This window comes from Filicampus tigris, chromosome 3 (assembly GCF_054856515.1).
Source record: "Filicampus tigris isolate MCC_2025a chromosome 3, RoL_Ftig_1.0, whole genome shotgun sequence".
Taxonomy (NCBI): Eukaryota; Metazoa; Chordata; class Actinopteri; order Syngnathiformes; family Syngnathidae; genus Filicampus; species Filicampus tigris.
Window position 1 is genome coordinate 1,535,315 of NC_141219.1, and position 9,308 is coordinate 1,544,622.

Below are 9,308 nucleotides of genomic sequence, written 5' to 3' on the forward strand. Positions count from 1 at the left end.
TGTGTTGCAGCAGGGAGAGATGGAAAATAATGCTGGATAGGTGCCCTCGAGGACCGGATTTGGTGACCCCTGCACTGGCCGTTAACATTAGAGGACTCATTTTCATGGCTACTGACCATCAACTCCCGGCGTGAACATGATGCCACAACACTCGAATTGCTCTTTCACGCAGCTGGGTTGCCGCTCTAGTCACTCAACTAGCACTAGCAGCTAATTTTAGTATACTGATTTTTGTAGCTTCAAGTTCATTTATTTATCTTTGATTGGGCATCAACAATAAATGATAGAACATACCTTAACTAGAGTAAAATGCTATAATAATAATAATAACTAATAACTAATAATAATAATTGAAAACACAAATGAATAAGAAGCTTATAATGTGACCCCCCCCCTTTTTAAATTTTTGTTATTTGCAAATACCAGTTTTACATATGTCAAATTTTCTCCGGTCAGGCTGGTCAATATGCTGCAAATGCCTAGCATTAGCAGCTAACTTTAGCAGATTTTTTCCCGTAGAGTGTGGCAGTCAACTCCTGGCTCAAGGAGGTGGCACTGAAAAGATAGCTACTGTGGCTGTCCCACATCTAACTTGCAGTCGGCTTGTGTCTACTGCTAGCAGCTAATGTTAGCTGACTCATTCCGATGGCTATCAGGCGGTTAACTCTTGACCCAACAAGACAGAAGGGCACTAAAATTGTCCGTCAAACAGCTAACTAGCACACTAGTCAGTCAGCCTCTAGCAAACACCAAGATAAGGTTATCTGATTGAATGTTAAAACACAATGATAAAATAAATGATGAAAAAAAAATACTGTGTCGCGCAAGCTAAATACACTCCGTCAATGATTTATAATGCTGCACTTCAGAGAGCTTTGTGATAAACAAATCTGTGTTTTCACATCTGAGAAAAGTTAACTATTTTTGTTTGCAATCTTCAGAAAACGTTAATTCAAAGACTGGAACATTGTGCTGCAAACAGTTTTTAGGTCATGTTTCTTTTTTTCATGATTAAACTTTAAGTAATACCGTGCATTTGTTGTGGGCCACCATGGAGGTAATCTGCAGGTCCTCTCAATTGAGGGCAGCCAATGCTGCAGATGTTGATTCCACACTTGATTCCCTCTTAGGGTGTTCCCGACATTTGAAATAACTTGACCTCTTTAGCCTTCCTGTAACTGCTCCCATGTTATTTTCTGTGTGCATCACACAAAACTCAATGTAGATCTGCTTACCTCTCGGTTTTGATGTAGCATTTTTGGCCCTCCTGGCCCAGTCTGCAAATTAATGGCACTTGTCTGAAGCCGCCACTGAGTAATTTAAGAACACAGTAAACTTCCACCTATTCTCGGTTTGGGTTTGCCAAATTCACCAATTCCCGTTTTTTTTTTCAGTGTAACATATCTTTACCTATTTGCTGAATAACTCACCTATTTGTGTTTTTCTCTGCCATTCCTCAAACAATCTAAGACTCCCCAATATGGCACTAAGTGAAAATAGTAACTGGTGTCAACAAATGAAGGTCTTTGTTCTGCATGTAGGCATGGGGCTAGTTACCGATTTCAAGGTATACCACAGTTTTAAAAAGTCTCAAAAGTCTCAAAACCGCTAAAACTTTGCAACAGTGGTGTAAGCTTGTTTTTCTTTTTTCCCCCTTCCTTTTGGTGTCATCAGTGCAGGCAAAGTGACACGACCCCAACCACTGTTGGTGCCAGCAGTGAGCCCTAAGGCTTTTCCCCTTACTGAAAATGATGATGTGTTTTGTGATGAGTGTGTGATGTGTTTATGGTTTAAAATGTATGAATACAGACAATTACGAGGATATTAAGTTGGGGCATCTATGACTCGTCCCTCACCTTATTCCCGAAGACGAATGCAATTTTACATGTCTGTCCTGACCGCTTCGAGAGGAACAGAATGTCGTTGCTAATGCTAATGGCATGCACATGCAATAGCGCAGGCAAGAGGATGAATACAGCACGCAGACATTCAGACATCCAGACAATTGAATTAGAGCACCATAGCTACGTTGAAAACACAAACGTCCAAAGCAACATTGGCATATTCAAGGTCAACATATGCTACAATCTTATTTCCCTTTACATGCCTGCCAGTAAAAAAGGAAGAAAAAAAATGAAGTCATCACTTGTCTCAACGACGCTAGTTATGAAAGTAGACGGGTGGCAATGGCCGCACCGCAAAGGCGTGCGACCTTCCCTTGACACCACCCGTTCTTTTCCTCTTTCATCTGCTTTGCTCACTCTGGCACCAAATAGCCACTTATTATTACTTCCATCCAGCGTTGCTGCGTCGCAAGCCGGTGATTGCAAACACATTGGGGGCCATTCCGCTCACGTCTGCATCCTTTTGAAGTCCTCACCTGCTTTGCATTAATTTCATTTCCATTCATGGAGAGTCATCAGGCACCTGTGCTCCGGTGTAACTCTTATGTGTTCAAATGGACCTTGTGATCTCTCTTCAACGAGATTTAAAGTGACGGTTTGCTCTGTCAAGAATGAGTGCGGAAAACTGATTTAGTGTTCTAAGTGTGTTTGCAAATCTTCTGAGAGCTGTTGGCCAAGTTACTTACAAAATCCAATACATTATACTTATATGAGTTGATTTACTGGGCACTACGGTGGACTAGTGGTTTGCACGTCTGGCTGCAGGTTTGAATCTCTTCTTCTGTGTAACGACTCACTGTGCTTGCATGGGTTTTTTGCTCTCTTGGTTAAACAGTTGCAAACAATTCAGTCGACTCACTATACTCCCAGACGGTAAGTGGATGTGAATAGGAAGTTCGCCAACTATCCATCCATCCATCCATCCATCCATTATCTATACCGCTTATCCTCACAAGGGTCGCGGGGAGTGCTGGAGCCTATCCCAGCTGTCTTGGGGCAGTAGGCGGGGGACACCCTGAGTTGGTTGCCAGCCAATCGCAGGGCACACAGAGACAAACATCCGCACTCACAATCACACTTAAGGGCAATTTAGAGTGTCCAATTGATTAATTGATTAATTAATTACCGAGCATGTTTTTGGAATGTGGGAGGAAACCGCATTACCCGGAGAAAACCCGTGCAGGTACGGGGAGAACATGCAAACTCCACACAGGGAGGCCGGGATCGAACCCACGACCTCTGAACTGTGAGGCGGACGTGCTAACCAGTCGGCCACCGTGCCGCCCGTTCGCCAACTAATGAGCTTTAAATAATGTTTATGAGTGCACGGAATACAAGGATAGAAGCGCTTTAAAAAGATGAGGGAATCATGCCTCTTTCAAATGCTATGTGTCGGCTATATGCAAATGTGAGTGTAGCATGTTCGCACAGATTACCCGTACCCGATGTGTATATACATCGGTTTCTGCTTAAACAACACAAACAAAAACAAAAATGGACAGAACTAAAACATATATCATTAAACATGGTCTAAATATGCTGCATTTAATGTGTGTCTATTGTTAAACACACAAAATAATTGCCAATAAAAGGATGAGGTTGTTATACGATTATGAATAAGGATGGAGGGACGATGACGGAAGGGTGCCCGGGTCACGGACGGCGGACGGACTGGCAAAATAGGGTAAAGTGCCCATTTCTGCTGTCAAGGATACCCACTCCCCATAAATGTTTTATAGTTCCGATAAAAGAGAACATCTGGTCACTCCAAGATTAAAATAAATTTCAACTTATTTTACTGTGATTTTAACATGTATGATATATACTGTAATATCTAAATGTTATTTCTACATGCCCAAACCCTTTATGTTGCAACAAAAGGGAACGTTGTGACGGAGATCCTGCTGCCATGGTGTCAATATGTGTAATGGCCCGAGTTCAACTTTGGGAAAGGCAGTAAAAGCAGATAAAAGGCTAGGAATGCTGGGAACTCGTAAGAAAATATACATAATATATGATAACCTGCCCCACAGTACACATTTTTGCAAAACTGGCCGTGCAAAAGCCCCATGTCTGACCCCGCCCGTACTGCTTTGTACAGTAACCCAATGTTGAGTCAATTAAACTTTGCCTCTGAGACCCACTCCGGGCCCCCAAAGCCCGATCAAGCCAAGATTGTCCTGATTGTTCCCATGAGATTGTTTTGGACGCATTCCGCTGCTTACGTCTTTGCTATTCTTACTGGAATCAGATGATTTCTCAACGAAGGGAGGAATTGAATGGAGATGTAATTAACATACCCTGTTTGTTGGAATCAGCTCTAATTGTGGTGGTGAATAACGACAAAGAAACGTCAACCTTCATTTGGACATCATGCCGTATGAAAGGACGGGAAGCCCACTCGCTTTTTTTGTCTTGCTGCGCTGATGGTTACGTTTGTGTGATGCTGTTGCAAAGGAGTTTGGATACTGTCAAAAGCATATTGCGATGCACTCTTTGTTTACAGAGAAGCTTGTGGCTACAGTGCAAGACAGTAACACTTGATTTCCCTTATCTAATAGTTTACGTGGTAACGCTACACCGCACCACCCGTTCCACAACAAATCAAAACGAATGTACTGTTCCACATTTGGTAGGTGGTCCTGTTCAGCAAGGCCTTCCTCATCTATTATCTTCATTTTGTAGCGTTTATCTCGGCTTCTAGTATGTGTACACTGTGTGGATGTTTTTTTTTGTTTGTTTGTTTTGTTTTCCGTCCAGTCAAGTGTCCGCCTCCATGTGCAGCTATGTCAAACTATTCTATTCTATTCAAAGCATTCAGAATCAATAGTAATAGTAATGTAACATATCAGTAATGGGACTGTTTTTTTTTTTTGTTTTTTTTACCAATCAGATTTTAAATTATTCCGCACAAGGCCAGTGAGCTGTCCCTTGATAATGTCAGCAATTTTCCATCCTCTGATTGGGTAGTCAGAGCAACACTTCTTACAGCCAATTTGGACTTGCAAAATACGCCTGTAGTGATCGGCTTAATCATTAGCATCTCTGGTCTTTTTTTTTGGGGGGGGGGGGGGGTTGATAAGCACTGATTCTGAACTGCTCCAGATGATGTACAGTATGTGGCATAGTTGTGTGCACATTTGTATTGATGGTTTCTATAAGTGCGACTTATGTTAAGAGATGGATGAAGTCAGGTCAAGCCACACTGAAGGCCCAGGTACCAAATGCCCAGCCCACCACAGCGTTATGCCCTTACTGAATACCTGAAACACATATGCACCTAAGAACAGATAAATATACGTGGTGGAAAGGTAAACAACTTATAAAGGCATTTCTGTGATACCAGGCTATATCTGATCCGTCTGTTATCTGCCAACGTGACGCTGCTAACACTTGTATCCGTATTTGGAAGAGGCCTAACTTCGATCGGAGAGTATCCATGACTTATATCCGCACGGTTCAAGTGACACAAATGCCCGATTTTTATTTATTTTTTTGCTCACCAGTGGCACAATTCGGATATGCGTCATGGCAGCATAAATATCACATAGAGTCAGACCTTCAGATGGGGGAATCATGCCTATTTCAAATGCTATGTGTCGGCTAGATGCAAATGTGAGTGCGGCATATTCACGCAGATTACATGTACCCGTTGTCTATATAGACTACATTCATGTCTGCATAAACAACACAAACAAAAACCCGCTTTGAATTGCTGCTGAAATTTACAGAAAAAGCATAAATCATCAAACATGGTCTAAATATGCTACACTTAAGGTGTAGGTGTCTCTTGTTAAATAAACCAAGTAATTGCCAATGGTGTACTTATTCTCATCTAAAACAATTGCAGTAATATTCTAATATTTGTATTGTTTATGTTTCATTGTATGTCTCCATATCCAAACCAAGAAGTTGTCTCCCTGACACCTGGTGTCAGTTGGGATCAGCACCAGCACCCCGCGACCCTGAACAGTATAATGTACAGAAAAACTACTTCCACATTGTCATTGCGCTGTTTGGGTGTCTGCGCATGTAACTTGTTTCATGTGATCTGGCAGTGGAAACACAACCATATCAGACACACCTGTACATGGAAATAGAAATTGGATCTTGGCATTCATTTGGAAGAGAGCACTTGGACCTGCAATATGAATCCAGACTCAGAAACCGCGAGATCCCCTTTTAGCCCTTGTGTTAGCAAGAGTACGAATATGCGACCCGTGGCCCTTAGCTCAGACTCAAACTACAAAGGTAGGGGGCAGGAGCACGGGGGCTAATTTGAGCTCGCCTCCATCATGACGGCAGCATCCGGCGCAAGCGGCTCAACCTCAAGGGAAGGACAACGAAGCAATACCCAATCTAAATCGCAGATGATAATGCAAACAGCCCTGCGGGGTTCGCTAATGGCTAAGGTGAACCCGAGATGCGGCTCCAACTCTGCTTGAGGAATACCAATTAGGTCTCTCAGGGACGCGGCTTCAGGTGGTGGGGGCGTGACTACGGGGGGCATAGTAAAGGCTAAAAGAAACACGGAAGTCAAGATGGGTTCAGGGTCCTCGGAAAATGTCATTGTCGTTCAGTTTCCTGAGAAAAAAGGAGGAAGGTCTGAAAATTTGTCAGCGAGGCTCTTTCACTGCGCTCCAAAAGCGTCCGCTGCACAGATGTTCTGTCTCCACGCCCCAAACAAGTGTGGCCTACCCGCTTGTCCTCTAAGCCGCTCACTCCACTCCACTCCCTCCCCACTTGGAAATGTTCTCCAGACGACACAAGGTCCTGCTAATCAGATATACGGACAAATACAGACAACAACTGCATCGGAAATCATCTCACATCTCCGCTTGATAGTGCTCAAGGAGAAAAGAGTCAAACGCACAAAAGCAATACAGTGAACCCCGCGCTATTCACAGATTCCCGATTTTGAGCTCACTTATTCAGGTTTTTTTTTTTTTTCGGGTGGAACACAACTGACATGTCTAACGCACCTGATTGGGGATCAATTGGGGGAATTCCCAGAGTCGGAGCCCTGGATTTTACCCAAAATAGGCAAGTTCAGTTTTGAATGTTGGCCCTTGCAATCTTTTTGCTCCTCCCGTCAAGATACACATGTCCACCAAATTGCGTGTTGATTGGTGGAACTGGTGTCCAGGGTTTTCTTCTGACTTTCCCAGAGGGTGCTACTGAGTGAATTTTGGGCGAAACGAGTACGGGACCCTTTAAGTTGAAACATTTTCCCAAGGATATAGCCAAGGAGATGTATGCACACACTGAGAGAGTTATTAGACTTCCAATGAGGGACGCTGTCTTTTGATCAAGGCATCTCCAAATTCCGGACACTCCACCAGGGCTAATTTGCTGATCATAGCCTATATTATGCACAAATGGCCGCCGTAATGTTATTCAAATGTGTTACGCACCGTAACCGATGCGCCATCACGTTCAAAGTGCTTCTCGCTTTGCATGCTAAGTGAAATAATGGCCCAAAAATGAAGGCGGTAATTGAGCAATGGGGAATTTGTGGTGGGCAGAATCGCATGTGTGATGAGGCGGGTACATTTGCAGCAGCTAAATATAATTATTGGCAGATGATGATGCGTCAGTCCAGCTGTAAATAAGACACGCCGCCAACGCGCTAAGAAGACCAACTCCAAAATAAACATAACCTTACCAAATAATATATGGACATCACAGCCTTTGAAAACTTTTATTTTGAAGTTGTTCCTCGCAGCGTGTCGCGGTGTAACGGCTGACGTGACTTGTCTTCCAGATTGCGTTTGGCCGTTTGCCATCACAAAGCGACTTCAACAACATGACCACGTCCTGAAATAACGTTCAATCGGCAATTAAGCACACTAAAATCGACTTAATTACGCTGAATCTGTATTGTGTGGCGCCTGTTGCCAACCTTTAGCGGTGGCACCAGCGCTAGCAAGTGCAAGCAGTGCTCAAGCACTCCATATAGGCTGGCGAGAGCCGGCGGATTACTTTTCAAAGGCAGTAGGCGTAAATGACTCCACACACTTTGATGCTGACAGCCCGGCATGGTTGCCGTTCCAACTGATCACTTTTTAGCCGAGGTTGGAGTAAGTCACATATGTGCAAGTCACATTTAAGTCACCAGTCGTCACCATCAAGTCTCAAGCAAATCCCAAGTCACCGTGGAAAAAAATCAAGCAAGTCAAGTCGCCACCAAATTTCAGGCAAGTCAAGTCATTACTTGGTTCAAGCAAGTCCTATGTCATGTCATAAAATCTTGCTCAGTAAAACAGAATTGGAGTGCCTCTTTTTTCTTTCTTTCTTGCTTTCCTACCTGAAAAGGCAAACTGTGTTCAAATGTACATTTAAAACTATAAACAGGATGGCTTGTCAAGTCTAAGTCAAGTCGAGTCACTTCGATACCAAGACCCAAGTCAAGCCATTCCCGTGTTTTTGGCAAGCAAGGCAAGTCCTAAAAACAGCAACTCGAGTCTGACTCGAGTCCCTCATCTCTGCTTTTCAGCAAACCAAGCATACTTAAGTGTGTTGTTTTGGGCTGACAAAATCCCTACTGTGGTTCTGACCTCACTTTGTCTCACAGAACAAAGACTCTGGGGAGGGATTTGTGTAAATCTCACTCATGTTTCTAGAGAGGAAAATAGTGTGCTTCAATGGACAGTTTAAGTGTGAGTATAACGTGTTGAATATCTAAAAAATTGCCAGTTGGACGTTCAGTAAGTGGAAATCGTTTTTTTTGTCTTCGGTACTTATTACCAAGCAAAAAAAAAGAATACATTTTCCAAATACCCAATTATTTGATAGAATTTTTTGTAGGATATCCGAATACCAGCTCCATTTCAAGTGCAACCCCAAAGAGGATAAGTGGTATAGAAAATGGTGGGATGAATGGGCAAGAGGAAAACACTGATAAAACACATTGTTTTATCGTGTTTTTTTTTTTTTTTTTAACAAGGCATTCTTCTTTTTCCGGTGCCTCCCCTCATCTAGGCCCCCTCCTTTCTTTAGCCAGACAGAGTGATGAATCTGATACGCCAGCGAGTCAGATTACATTATGCAGTTCTCACAGATAAGAGAAGAGCGAAACAACTATTTTCTTTGGCCTTATCTCCTCCGAGAGGCTGTGTTTCTAAAAGGGGAACCAGCCTCCCCGGCCAGATTTCATTAGTCATTCTGATGCGAGGCCTTCAGTGCTGATTAGACTTTATGGGCTGGGAGATTTCACACCGCCGTACTTGCACTTTTTTCTACCCCTCCCCTCTCCTCCCCTCCCGTCCCTCTTCCCATCCTCCCTCAAGGTTATATATACACATGCATGCACGTCTCACATACACAAAGAGCATGCTAATTGTTTAGTTCAGGTGTTGCATGCGGAGGTCACACTCTGAAAGGTTTGGATATTTTGGGTCGGGC